At 36.9% G+C, this 14,190-nt stretch overlaps 1 protein-coding gene across 1 annotated transcript in view; it reads left to right on the forward strand.

Annotated features, from left to right (window-relative positions):
• ACTR3 (actin related protein 3) overlaps window positions 1-14,190 on the forward strand; it is a 57,246-nt gene that overhangs the window by 446 nt on the left and 42,610 nt on the right. The window lies entirely within an intron of this gene.

The following is a 14,190-nucleotide window of genomic DNA, read 5'->3' on the forward strand; positions in this document are numbered from 1 at the left end:
TCACCCTCTGGGAGCCGGGCGGGTGCGAGGGGCCGAGAAGCCCCCGGGGAGCGGCCTCCTCCGCCCGACCCCTCCCAGCCCTTCCCCCACCGCGGTGGGCAGCGCCTCCCGCGGAGCTGCGGGGATGGTTGCCTTCCCGGGGCCCGCGGTCGCGTTGGGGCGGTCGCGGAGCCCGGCGCGCCCAGCCCTCCTGTCCCCGCGTGCCGCCTCCTGCCCGTGGGTTTGGGCACCGCGGGGCATCGAGCGCGGGGACTGGCCTGGCAGAGGAGCGAGGAAAGAGAAGCGCTCCTGGTAGGTTTTGCAAGATTGCTGTGACAACACTCTGCCCGGGGTGTGGGTGGGGAAAGGGAAGAGTCGGACTCGGAAAATGGGAACCTAGAGCGGGGCTTTCATTTGACCACCCGCCTCCTCTTGCTTTTCGACCCCCGATCTTTTCCATCTCCCACGACGTTCTTACCGGTCAACCAAGTCACAGTTTAATTTGAGAGAAAGATGTCATGTGTTACTTCTCTTGCCTCGAAAAAGTCCCCCAGTGAGCAAGCGCGCTGCAACTTCCTTAGTTTTGTCAAAGCCGCTTCCTGCTTTCAGTCTTTTATACCCTTATAAGGTAGTTTTTCGTTTCCAACCTGAACACATTTTATTAGAATTTTCAAAATTAGACAGTTTTCACATAGGCTGAGTTACTGGTGCTGGGTGTCAGTTTATGGGAACCTAAAAAAATGTATTTGTGTTCCACGGAGAGGGAGGAAGGGAAGCACCCAGGAGGCTTAATTTAAGTTGTATACGTTCATTCTGTGACGGTATCTTAAGGCGCGAGGAAGGTGATAGAGTTGTCAAGGGATGTGCTTGCTTTGCAAGGAGCTGTTTATCATAGATCTGTAGTGTAGTTTACTCAAATACAGGATGGCGTGAAAGTGGTCGTTCCTTTTGTGTTAATAGAAATTTTAGAGAGTTGCAGCACATTTTATACTTACGTAGAAAATACTGCCAGTATTTTAATGTAGAGTGACTGCTTTACGTTGCAGTATCGGAAGTGTTTTCTTTTGTCCGTGTGTATACCTTGCTGATATATTATTACTTCTCTCATTTCCCAAATACTCCACATTTTTTGTTTGGGGGGTTGTTGTGAGAAGTGGACTGCCAGCCTTTTCCCCCCGTTTTTACTATTCAGCAAACTATTGTTACTTAAAGGATGGTCTGTTCCTCGCTATTTGCTCTCTGTTAACATTTCTCTGTAATCTTCATGCTCATACCTTTATGCAAGTGTGGCAGTTTCCAAAATCCCAGCCGTGCATAGGGAAACAACCGATTAATATGTTAATATAATAGTAATATAGGAAACACGAGCCTCGTTTAGCCTTGAAACTTCCATGTAGTTTTTTGATGGACAGCTAATTAAAGTTTTTTTTTCTTAATCCAATTTCATTTCCCTGAACCAGTATTTTTTTTTCCCCCTCCCTTCTTAGTCCAGCTGGTGAGTAGTTTTATGTGTAGGGTGAGTTTTAAAATTAGATTTGGCAGCCTGACTAACAAAGATTTTCAAGTATGTTTTGTTAAAGTGAAAAATATTGCTACATAATTAATATTCTATGCTTTAGTAATCATTGCCTTGTCAGTAAAACTAGTGTAGATAATTGTTGCCCTAATAAAGAACATGGTAACATCTTAAGTAGGGTGTTAACTCCTTCTCACTTTATTTTTTCCCTTTGGCAGTAGTTTTGGTTATTTTTGAATTAGTGTGCTGGGTATTTCATTGAGGTTAACTATCCTTAAGTGACCTCTTTCTGATAGGGCAGCCTTGAATTTAAAACACAGACTGAGTGAGCAGGAGGTGTGGGGGACAGGGGTTCAGTCTATGCTTAGGATATTTTTGTTTTAATATAGCGGTTACTCTTACATTATTACATTAGTTTTATCTCACCGGCAGAGGTTGTTAGCTGGACACTCATGATTTAAATGGAACTGATTAGGATACTTCTCACTTCCTTTTACCGTCTGTCAGTCTCTGAAATTCCACCTTTAGAGATCCGTTTATTTTGGTTTTCAGAAGGCATTTTGGTCTTTCCTGTTGCCCATTATGCAATCCTGGAAAGTTACACCTTCAACTTTATCAGCACTTAAAGGATAGCTCATTGAAATTGGGCCTGTGATAAGCATCTCTAAATAAGGCCTTAATAGAGAGTTTCATGTTCCAGAATACTGTACGATCCGAGATGCAAATTGTGCACCTACAATTTGTGTGTTCCTTTGTGCTTTAGAGAATGCATTCATCAATCACAGTTAGCCACTTAATATAAGTGAAAAATTATAACTGGAATCAAGTTGGTCGTTCCATTTCATAATCTAAGTTAGGCAAACGGTGACTGGAAAAAGTGGCCATCTATGAAATTTGGTGGTCTTAGGTGAGAAAAGCTGTAAGAGTTTCGATACATGAAGCTTAATCCCTAAATTTAAAATTAGAGCTCCTCCAGCAAAAGTCTTTTATTTCAACGTAAGATAAAGGATCACCGGCCCAGATCATAAAAGAGAGAACTCCTTTGAAAAGAATTTAGAAAAAAATACTTCTTTCATATTGATAACATGTCTACATACTTTTTTGGTGGGTGATCTGTATTGGAATAGTAATGTAGAATAAAATTTTGGGACAGAGATTCTTATTGATAGAGCTGGTTGCTTAAGAACTAAGGTACAGACTCAAACGGGCTACCAGTGGTGAGGAAAATTTTTTTTTAAAGCAGTTTTTGAAACGTTGTAATACTTGTAAAGTTAATATTATCCTAAATTATCTTTTGCCTCTTTTCCCTCAGAATTCTTCAACATTCAAGCCATATAAAGGAACTCCTTATTTACTTTATTATGTTGTAGCATGTTTACAAAGCTTTGCATTGTGAAATTTCTCTTCCCTTTTACGTCTTTCCTCTTTTTTTCTCTAATAAATACTGTACTGGTAAATTATTTTCATTGATTATAATAGCAGAGTTATTATAGGCTTATTGTAGAGCTCTTGGATATGTTCAGATCTAGAATGAGTTAAGGAATTTCTCTGAGTTAAACTTCTTAGCAATCTTAAAATGTAAGGATAAATATTTTGTTGGAGTCAGCAGATGAGGAGCTTATATTATTCATCCTGTCGTCACATTCTAGCTGTTAGTACAGGTAGGATGATCTTGTTTGAGAGCAGTGGGGAAGAGCTGAGTGGCTGGGAGAAAATATAAGTGGGAAGTTCATGTTTCTTACGTGAATTTTGTACATAATATGTAAAATACTATTTCTCCAGTTGTCTGCAAGGGCAGAAACATTCACAGTATCTATTTGTTACCAAAAAACATTCATTAAAACTCTTATTCCGTCATGGGTCTTGTTTTTTTTTGCATGCTGTTTGCAGTAAGTATAGCACACTTGCTCCTGTTGAGAAGTTAGCTTCTTAGTCTTGCCTAAAATATCTTTCTCCTTTCCTTTCCTGCCAATCTCTTCCTGCCTGCCAATTTTGTGTTGGAATATTGACTTTGGATTGGGTGTATATTGAATCTAATGAACTTTTCAGCCTTATTGTAAAAAAGTTCAGAAATTTTACTTTTAAGCACAGAAGGGAAAGATCCACTAGAGGAGGACCTGCTGGTCAGGCTTTTTATTTAACTTATTTAATCTTGTGACAGCTATTTTTACCTCATATTACAAGTGAGAAAATAGGATCAGAGAATTCAAATTACTCTTTTAATGTCATGTAGGTGGGTTGTGAGAGTTGCTATTTGTATTTAAGGTTTTTTTTTTTTTTTTTTTTGTATTTAAGCCCTGTGTTCTTTCTATTACACCATGGGCACTTCTTTTCAGACCTATGCACGTTGCTTTCTTTGTATTAGTGAGGGTAACTCTTTATTCTTTTTTTAAAAAATTTTATTTATTTTTGGCTGTGTTGGGTCTTTGTTGCTGCGCGTGGGCTTTCTCTAGTTGTGGCGAGCGGGGGGCTGCTCTTCGTTGTGGCGTGTGGGCTTCTCATTGCGGTGGCTTCTCTTCTTGCGGAGCACGGGCTTTAGGCGCGCGGACTTCAGTAGTTGTGGCTCGCGGGCTCTAGGGCTCAGGCTCAGTAGTTGCAGTGCACAGGCTTAGTTGATCCGCGGCATGTGGGATCCTCCCGGACCAGAGCACGAACCCGTGTCCTCTGCATTGGCAGGCGGATTCCTTTTTCTTAAATTTATTTTATTTACTTATTATTTTTGGCTGCTTTGGGTCTTCGTTGCTGCGCGTGGGCCCTCCCTAGCTGCGGCGAGCCGGGGGCCGCTCCTCGCCGCGGTGCAAAGGCCTCTCATTGTGGCGGCCTCTCACCTTGTGGAGCACCGGCTCCAGGCGTGCTGGCCTCAGCAGCCGTGGCACGCAGGCTCAGCAGTTGTGGCTCGCGGGCTCCAGAGTGCAGGCTCAGCAGCTGTGGCGCACTGGCCCAGCTGCCCTGCAGCATGTGGGATCCCCCAGGACCAGGGCTCGAACCCGCGTCCCCCGCGTTGGCAGGCGTACTCCCAACCACTGAGCCACCAGGGAAGCTGTGCCAGGCAGATTCTTAACCACTGCGCCACCAGGGAGGTCCTTCTTAGATGATTTTTAAGCAGTCCTCTCAGCACCTGTTACGCAGAAATTCTGAAATAGGGTGTTGGCAGTGGGAATGGAGCAGAAGAGATAAATTTGGGAAAGATTGCTTCTTTTGTTTGTACCTTTCTTCTGGCAGTTATATTGTTTTGTACGGTTTATTTAAGGTTAGCAAGGGCTTTGTAGTCAGCTGTTTTTGAGTTCAAGCTCTACCATTTACTAGCTGTGTGACCTTGTACACTGCAAACTCTACAGGTCTTAATTTTGTAATTTGGAGATCATAGTATCTATCTTACGGGGTTTTTGTTTTTTGCTTTTTTGAGATAATGCATGAAGATGGTTCAGCACAGTGCTTGGTACATAGTAAGAGCTCAGTACAATGTAATTATTACTGTTATCAGTTAGCTCCCTTTTTTATTGAATTGAAAAGTCCTTAAGGAAAGGAACACATTGTCTTATGCTTATTTTCTTATTTCCTGTGGGCTTTGTCTACCACGGTTCTTTGCTCAGTCAAAATGTTTTTGCTGATTTGAGAGATAGAGGTATAGCTAGGACTTGGCAGTTGTTTCTAGTATATCGTAAATAGCAATCAATGAAGATTTCCGATTCTGAGTTTGAGTGGGACAATAAGGAGTTGGTTTTAAGAATCTGAGTAAGTTTGGAATTTGGATTGATCCATAATTGGAAATATTCTAAGGGGAAGTTAAAAATACAGGAGCTTCAGAAGTGAAGGTGGGGATTTGACAATAATTATTACCATTTTTAAATTGAAGCTAATAAAATGACAATTTAAAGAGAGAACAAAAAGACTGAACATTAATCTTCCTTAAAAAATCTTGGTTATGTGATCTGGCTTCTTGAGCATCACAAAGAGAAGAATGAGTGAGCACTGTGGCTTGAAGTGGTGAGTTATTTCATCCCACTTTTTAGGAGGTAAGCCCTTGGGAGAGTTTAGCTCAAGGTAGGGCTGAATTTTCCTCCCAGTGTTCCTCTTTGTGCAGAATGCTCCCCCTCCAGCACGTGGAGACAGCGAAACGCTCCGACTAGGAGCAGAAGTCTGGGAGGGTTCAAATGTACCTTTAGGCAGTATGTTTTCTGAAATGAAATTCCCCTGTAATAAAAGCGTTTCAATGCTCACCTGCAATTCTTTTGGAACTTGCAGCCTCTTTTATGACACTATGGATCTGTGATAGCCACTAGCATAAAGAGGTAAGAGCAAAATAATAACACTACATTAACAGGCTTTACATCTTACCAAGCACTTATAAATTCATGAATTATTAAGTAATGGTGCAAGATAAGGTGATGTTATTGGATAAATATTTTAAATTTGGTTCTTCAAAATAGGATACTGATTAATACTGTTTTTTGTGTTGCTTGTTTTATATCTTTATGTGGGCCTTTATATCATAAAATGTATAAAAGGTACCTGCATAACTGATTAATAGCAGAGCAGAAAGACAAATAGTATCTTAATTTTTCCAAAGGACTACTTTGTGGAATTTGAATAATTTTCTTTCAAAATTTTTTTCAAAACCTTTCCAAACTGTTCATTTAAACACAAGTCATTCTTGCATCCTCCTTGCAACCAGGAAGGGACCAGCCTTGAATTTGTGTGTCGCGTACGTTCTTTCCCTCCTTCTCCTCCTCTTCCTCCCTACCCCTAACCCGTGCCTCAGAGACCATTTTCTTCATCTGTTCTGGTGCTGAGCATTCCATCTATAAACATTCTCCTTGAAGGCTTCTTGCCCTTTGTGAAAATGCCATACTCTTGCGAAGGATGTCTTTAACACTTTTTCAGTTACAGGGTTTAGTGTGAATGAGGGGTTGCTACAAGGAGGGTGGAAGTCTTAAAAGGGGGAACTAGGATGCAAAATACCTTAGAGTTTAGGGTTGGGTTGGAAACTGTAAAAATATAAACTATGTTTTTAGTATTGGTCTATGATAAAACCCAAGTGTTCGCTTTAAGTTTTAGAGTTTAGTATAATTAAAATACAGTGTGCTTTTCTGCTTATAAGCATTTAAAAAATTCAGTCACTTTGAGGCTATTAAAAATAGCGTTTAATGTGTATTTGTGACACACTTTAGAGAAGCGCCTAATTACTCACACAGAATTAATGGAGCTGAAAAAGAATTTGAGAAATAATTTAATCCACTCTATTTACAAATTAAACAGAGGTCCAGGGTTGAGAAATGTCTTTCAGGAGTGTTTTTTAGGTGTCAGTTGACAGCATTCTTGAATTCTTTTATGTTTTCTTAGGAGTTCATGTTTATGAGTTATAGTAATTGAAATTTCTTCTTAATAGTCGAAGTAACATGTATGTTTTTTGTAGTTAAAGTAGTCTTGTTTGAGATGTGGTGCAACACATGCATCAGAATTCTTTAGTGTTTCTGTTGTAATAAAAATGCGCAGTATAAGGCACAGATGAAAACCTGTGATTTTATGTTCCCCAACATAATGTTTGAGAACGTTTTCATAAAATTGATGATCTTTTCACAGAAATGTGCTTTTTAAATTGTTTTAGGCATTTAAATCTTAGATACATTTATTTTAGGTTTTGGATTTCAGTTATTTAAAGACTTATTACATGGAATGTTTACAAATCAGCCATTTCAAGGCCTTTTAAGAGTTTAACAGTTTCAGAAGCCCTGCGAAGTGGGTATGTACTGTTGTATAATTACCATTTTAAAGATGAGGAAAGTGAGGTATGGTGAGCTTAAGTAACTTGCTTATGTAAATAGTTAAGTAGTAGATATAGAAATTGAGCCCTGAGGCAGTCTGACTCCAGGGCCCACTACTAGACTACTCCAACTTGGAATATTATTCAATAAGGGTGGTTAAATTGTTAAATCCAGTTTTTGAAGAGTGTTCAAATTTTTACATATTTAGAAAAATAAATTTCTACTTTTAGAACTGTTAATTTTTAACAAATATGAACTATATAGGGAGGTCTTTGTGACCAGTTCTTTGATTTTATTAACCTGAAACACATGTAAGTTAAATGACATAGAATTATTTATTTAGTCCTTTGAATATTATAAAGACATATTGTGTCTAGCATGGTAAAACTGACAATTGCTGCTTAATTCAGGACAGCTCAATTAAGGAAATGATGTTTAATTACATATAACTTTAAAATGAAGGTGTACATATTCATTAAGCTACAATTCGAACATAAATAATCGATGCATTTAAAAAGTCATTCCTCACTAATGATTGCATAAAATGTAGAGATGAAACAGTTGAACCTAAGAATAAAAATAACTTAAGAATATAGGACTATAAAAAATAATTTTTATGTTAGACTCAGAGGACTTAGTACACATTTGACATTTGACTCTGCAAATAAAGAATATATAGATTAAAGGAAACACATGGTTATTAGAAAGTAGTTTTTTTTTTTCTAAACGAGAATGAACAGAATTGTTATTTCTGGAGTATATGATGAAGTAGGATGCATTTTATTGAAAAAGCACACGTAAGAGCTTGTATGTTTCCTGTTTGAAGGTATTTCTTTTAAAACTTTGTTTCATAATGGTCCAAAAAGGTAGAGGTAACAGCAAAAGAGACTTTGGGGGGGCTTTTTTTCCTACCTTTTCTTGATGAATTTGTTATTTGTATAAAAGACTAGTTGAGAATTTTATTGCTTCCATAATGCCTTTCAAAGGGATGTCCCTTGCTTATTTAAGTTGCCTTACTGTCAGGGAAGTTATTTTAGAAACGAAACTTTGATTTTTTTAATAAAATGAAACTATTTAAAATTGAGAGCAAACTCTTGAGAAGTAGAAATGAGAGATGTAACTTGTGGTTATATGTGAGAAATTAGCTGCAAACAACAAAATAACTTTAGCTAACATAAGCAAAAAAAGGGATTATTGAAGGGATATGATGTAGATCACAAAATTGATGAGAAGGCTGAAGAACCAGGTCCAGAAAAGCAGAGAAAAAGGAAGGTCAGGTATCAAGAGTCTGCTGCCAGTCATGCGGCAGAATGCTGCAACTAGACACTAGCAATACGAAGTCTAAACCATTTCTTCATCTTTTGGTTATTCAGTCAAGATTGAAAGTTCTGACCGAGGCTCAGATTGGCTAGACATAGATCATGTGAAATATAGAAGCTGAGAGGAGTGGGATGGGTCAGCGTCAGTTCCCTCCTTCTATTAAGTGATGTGAGGTTTTGCCTCCTGTGGGTCCCTCAGGATAGGAATGGTGATTCAATTCTGGCAGAAAAAATAGTGTTCACTGTAGGGGAAAAGATGAGTTTGGAGAAGTCAGTTTCTTATTTTTCTTTATGTTGCCTTAAATTCCTTATTATTTCATTTTGATAACTGCATGATCCATTACTGACTAGCAATTTGAATTAAAACTTTTTCCAAAAAATTCAGCCTAAACGTGTTGAAAGAGCAGTTTTTCTTTTCTTTTTTTTTTTAAGAATAATGGATGATGGTGTGAGTAGTATGGGATTTTTCATTAGAACAGAGGTATAATATTCTAGCAATTTGGCATTATGGAGTATTTTGGAAAACAGGACCTATTTGATAATGACAGGCTATTTTTTAAATTTTTTTTTTTGAACTTGTAAACCAGGAATATAATTTAAAGAATTTGAGCTACACTTTTTTTCCCAAGAGATAATGGGATGTGTATATATATATGTATATGTGTGTCTGTGTGTATAAGTATATACACACACACACATATATATAAAACTTGGAAGGGAGGAAATAGCTTATGCATTTCATTTGTTTATAGTTGGAGAAATTGGTCTTCAGTGAATAGTAAGCGTCATCTATGCAAATGAATAAATACTTTTGCAGGACTTTTGTTGTGGGGAACATAAAGATGAATAGGAAATGCTGCTTGCCTTTAGGACGCTCACATGTACACAAATGGTTATGACAGTATAGCAAATGCTCTGGTAGGTATAAAATGAAATTTTTTGGAATCATAGGTGAAGGAAAATTTACATTTTCTAGGGAGCATGAAAAAAAAATTTCCTGATAGAGATAATAATTGAAGTAGGCCTTTAAGGATAAGTAAAATATTGGTAGGCAGAAATAAGACTAGTGTACCAGGTGAGAGAACAGTGGGAGGAAATAATGAGGTGGGAAGTGTAAAGGTAGAATTTGGGTGTGTTAGGTTTGATATAGTACAAGGAAGTAGTAATGTTTGAGATGGTACGGAGAAGTAGTGAAATGTTTGATATGATACAGGGAAATAGTGAAAGAGTCTGATATATGGAAGGTGCTCAGTAAGTGCTTCTTGGGTTGAATTAAAGTAGAAAGATGTTGGAGCTGGATTATGGAAGCCTGGAAGGCCTTGAATTCTATACTAACTTCGTTCATGTTGTAGGCAGTATGAAGCCACAATCTGTTATAAACCAGGTTTATGAGAATAGGAAGTATATTTGATGACTTCGTTATGGTGATTTATGATGATAAAAAAATAATAGCCGACAGTCATGTAGTGCATACTATGTGCCATACACTGTTCGTTTGATTGCATTACATATATTAATTCATTTTATACCTAGCCCTATGAGATAGTTACTGTTATTCTCTTCTACGGATGAAACTGTGACACAGAGTGTAAATTACTTGCCAGAGATCACATAGGTAGCATGATAAACTATACTGTTAGTTCTTTCTCTGGTTTTATTGTGTATGTAATCGCTCATGCTTTAGGGAGACAGTACAAACCAGCATTGACTGGAGGCTGATAGATACTTAAGTTCAAATCTAGCTTTGCTGTTTCTCTGAAGTGGTTTCTTCTCTGAGTTGCAGTTTCCCAATATGTAAAAAGAGACAACATCCAGGGTAATGATAAATATTAGAGATAATGTAAAGTGCATAGCAAAATAATTGGCATACAGTAAATAATGGTGGTTCTAGTTATTAAGGGTGTTGAAAGTAATTAATTACTTATTTCACTATTACAGTGTTTTCAGTTCTATGCTGAACACTGGTATGTACAGAAAGCGATGGCATGGTTTTATACTTGAAGCTTACAGTTAAGTTACAGAGATGAAACTAATGTATGTGAAATAATTAAGGATGGCATTTATTTTATTTATTAAAATATCTTACAATTTTATTTGTCAGTAAAGCTGGGGAGAAAAGTCAATGGATAATTATAATAACCTAATTGAGGCAGAACATCTAATGGTCAAAGCATTCAAGATTGAATGTTGAGTCATCTCCTCAGGCAAAGAACCATGAAGAGCTGAGTGTTGGGTGAGGACAAGGGTGTTGAAAGAAGGTGATTATAAATACCAGCAATGTGACCTGCTGCACAAACCAGGACTGAAATAGTATTTTTTTTTTTCTGGTTATGTAGGCATTGCCAACATTTTTTTTAAATGAATTTTTATTGGTGTATAGTTGCTTTACAATGTTGTGTTAGTTTCTACTGTACAGCAAGATGAATCGGCTATACATATATCCTCTCTTTTTTGGATTTCCATCCCATTTAGGTCACCACAGAGTATTGAGTAGAGTTCCCTGTGCTAAAAGAGTAGGTTCTCATTAGTAAGGATGGCATTTTAGTATTTAGTTGTTTGGGGAGATTAATAAGGGCTGTAGTAGGTGGAGGTTGGTTTATGAATTTGATCAAATCCTTGGAAAAGTATAAATAGGATATGATAGATGGAAGGGTAGGAAGACTTTGTCAGGGTAAGATGTGTAAGCTAAGTTGAAAGCTTTATGATGGCAGGATGTCTTTTGTTCAGTCTCCAAGTTATGGCCTCATGCATAGTATTTAATAATGCCCAGCAAATAGTTTATTGATGAAGGGAAGTCAGGAAGTAGTCTCAAAATATTTGAGGGAGGGATCAGTTAGGAGATTGCCCTACTGGGAATTGAGGTATTCCTATTGGGAGCTTTGGGACAGCAAGTATTTTATTTATTAATTATCCTGCCTTATTTCAGAAGGAGTTTAAATGGGACACAATTGTTTGGAATGATTTGATGGGCAGTTGATTGTGTAGATCATTAAGCAGAAGACTGATAAAAGTTAAATTTATGCAGTATTAGTCTGAGTCTAGTGTTTTATTTTATTTTGTTTTTAACAGCTCTATTGAAATATAATTCACATACCGTAAAATTTACCCTTTTAAAGTGTATAATTGAGTGATTTATAGTATATCACCAGGTTGTGCAACCATCTCCACAGTCAATTTTAGAACATTTTTATCACACCAAAAAGAAACTTCATACCCATTTGCAGAAACTTTCCATTCTCGTCACCCTCAACCCTTGGCAACCACTAATTTACTTTCTATCCTTGTGGATTTGCCTATTTGGCTATTTCATATAAATGGAGTTATACAACTTGTGGCCATTTGTGACTGGCTTCTGTCGTGGGACAAGTATTGACTGCTGTAGTCTACATGTTTCGTGGTGGACGCTTGGACTGGTTAGTAGCAAAGAGGTTGGGAAAACATCGCCAAGAGTCTTTGAAAGAATAATTATGGGAGTGGATAGAAGGAAAAAAAGGACTCTGGATAAAGGAAAATGGTCTGGGGAAGGAAATGTTTACTGAATACTTAGTGAGTGCCATCCACTGTTATCTTAATTGTCGTGACTGCCTTGCAAATTTGGTTTTATTCCTTAGGAATAAAGTCTATAATCACAAGACAGTAAATGGTGGAACAAACATTTCACTCATGATTTTCTGATTCTGTGGTCCATGTTCTTTCCTCCCTAAGAGTGAAAAGGAATTATTAGATTTTAAGTTTTAGATCTGGAAGAACTGGGAGAATATTTCTGTTGACATTTAGGAATCCAGGTTCTTCCACTCAACAGTCTTGTCAGTCTTTTTGTGTTAAATAGTGACTTTCATGTAATGAGAAGAACATTGGAGGGAACTGGAAATGGAAATGCTTTTTAAAAAATTGCCAGTTATCTTTATAGCTAATTCCCTGTGAATTAGCCATTACATTCTTGTGCTAAAAGCTGAGACTTGAGATATCATGAAAGTTGGCATTCGGATTCATTTGTAGACCTCCGTTTTCACTTAAAATTTGAAAATTATATGCTTGTTATGTAAAAATCTCTATGTGTACTTTACTTTGTTTTTATAGTATGTTAGGGTGGAAGCTGGTCATTCATATTGAGATAAAATTCTTTCAACTTTAAATTAGTGATTCTCAATACCAAGAAATTTTGGAAAATGGGTTGTACTATTATTAAGGTTCTATCCACCCTAAAGTTCTAGGGTCCTTATATTCATTTTGTTGTATGGTTTAAAATTGTTGAAACATTGAAAGTTAAAACTCTACTGCTGTTTCTCCCTTAGGTAGTCTACAGAGTCACACACCATATTTAGCGTAATAGCTTTGGTACATGTTTGTTCTTTTCTGGAATGATTTTTGTCCTAGCTTTTTATTCCAGTTCATTTTTGAAATGTAATTTTTTTTTTTTAAAGATTCTGTTCTCATTTAGTGGTTCAATGTGTGTAATGTATTGGGATCTTCAAGTAGTTTTTTGCTTGATAAGGCTTTTCAAAGCAAAAAGAAAAGTGAACCATTGTATTAAATAAAAAAGTACTCTGTCAAATCAACTACATGCTTTCAATAAATAAACATGAATTTGCAGAATTAAAAATAGTATCCAACATGAGGGATGCTACTGCTTTTAACTGGTTTTACTACTTAAAAATATTCTTTCCATAAATAAATTTCTTCCTTTTAGAAAGGTATACCGAATAGTATAACATATACCCCTGTTTATCAGAATCATTACCTGGTAATGATTCATTTCTTTTTGTTTTTTAAGACTGAAACAACATTATAAATGGCTCTCCTCAAATCCACTTTCCCCCCTGCCCAGAGGCAGTTAGGACCACAATAAAGTAACCATTTCTTGTATAAAATTCTTTTTTTTTTTTTGCTGTTCATTTCTATCAATCCGAGCTTTCCCTCTCTCCTAACTTTATTACATTTCCACTGCTGTTCTTCTAATCACTTTGATAACTTCAAAAGTGCTTTTGAATTCTCTCCTTTACTGTATTCCTTTCTCAAAGCAATTTCCAACTTTGCTGACCAAAACCAGCATTGTAGATCTTTTCCCGTTGCTACCACAGTCCAGGGAGATTTTCTGTATATTTAACTTGCTTCCCTGGGCCACAAAGAAAAAATTTGGTTTAGTTTTTCAAAGTATTATATTGCCCTTATGAATTTCATAAACTTAGGATAGCTTTGTCTTTTTCATTTTATGGTCTCTTTTTAAACACCACTTAGAAAATGACACTTTCTTATTTAAGTATAGGAAAGCATAAAGAAGTGAAGTAGATTAATGATTTCACTACCCGGATAACCCAATGACATGTTTTAAATTAAAGTAACATACATGCCTCTCTATGCATGAATTATCTCTGGAATACATAAGTGACTGCCTCTTGGGTTAGCAGTGGGATGGCTAGGAGATAGGCCTGGTAGGGAAACTTACTTTAGTACTTTTTATGTGGTAGGGAAACTTACTTTAGTACTGCTTCTTCTTTTATTTGTTAAAATTTTTATCATGGGCTAATGTTACCTATTCAAAAATTCTTTTAAAAAATAATTTAGTGCATGGTTAGACCATTTAAGACAAGTACTAATTTGAAAAACAAAA

This window comes from Delphinapterus leucas, chromosome 8 (assembly GCF_059928025.1).
Source record: "Delphinapterus leucas isolate spDelLeu-1000000601 "Yukka" chromosome 8, BTC_Dleu_Yukka2, whole genome shotgun sequence".
In the NCBI taxonomy this organism is placed as follows: domain Eukaryota; kingdom Metazoa; phylum Chordata; class Mammalia; order Artiodactyla; family Monodontidae; genus Delphinapterus; species Delphinapterus leucas.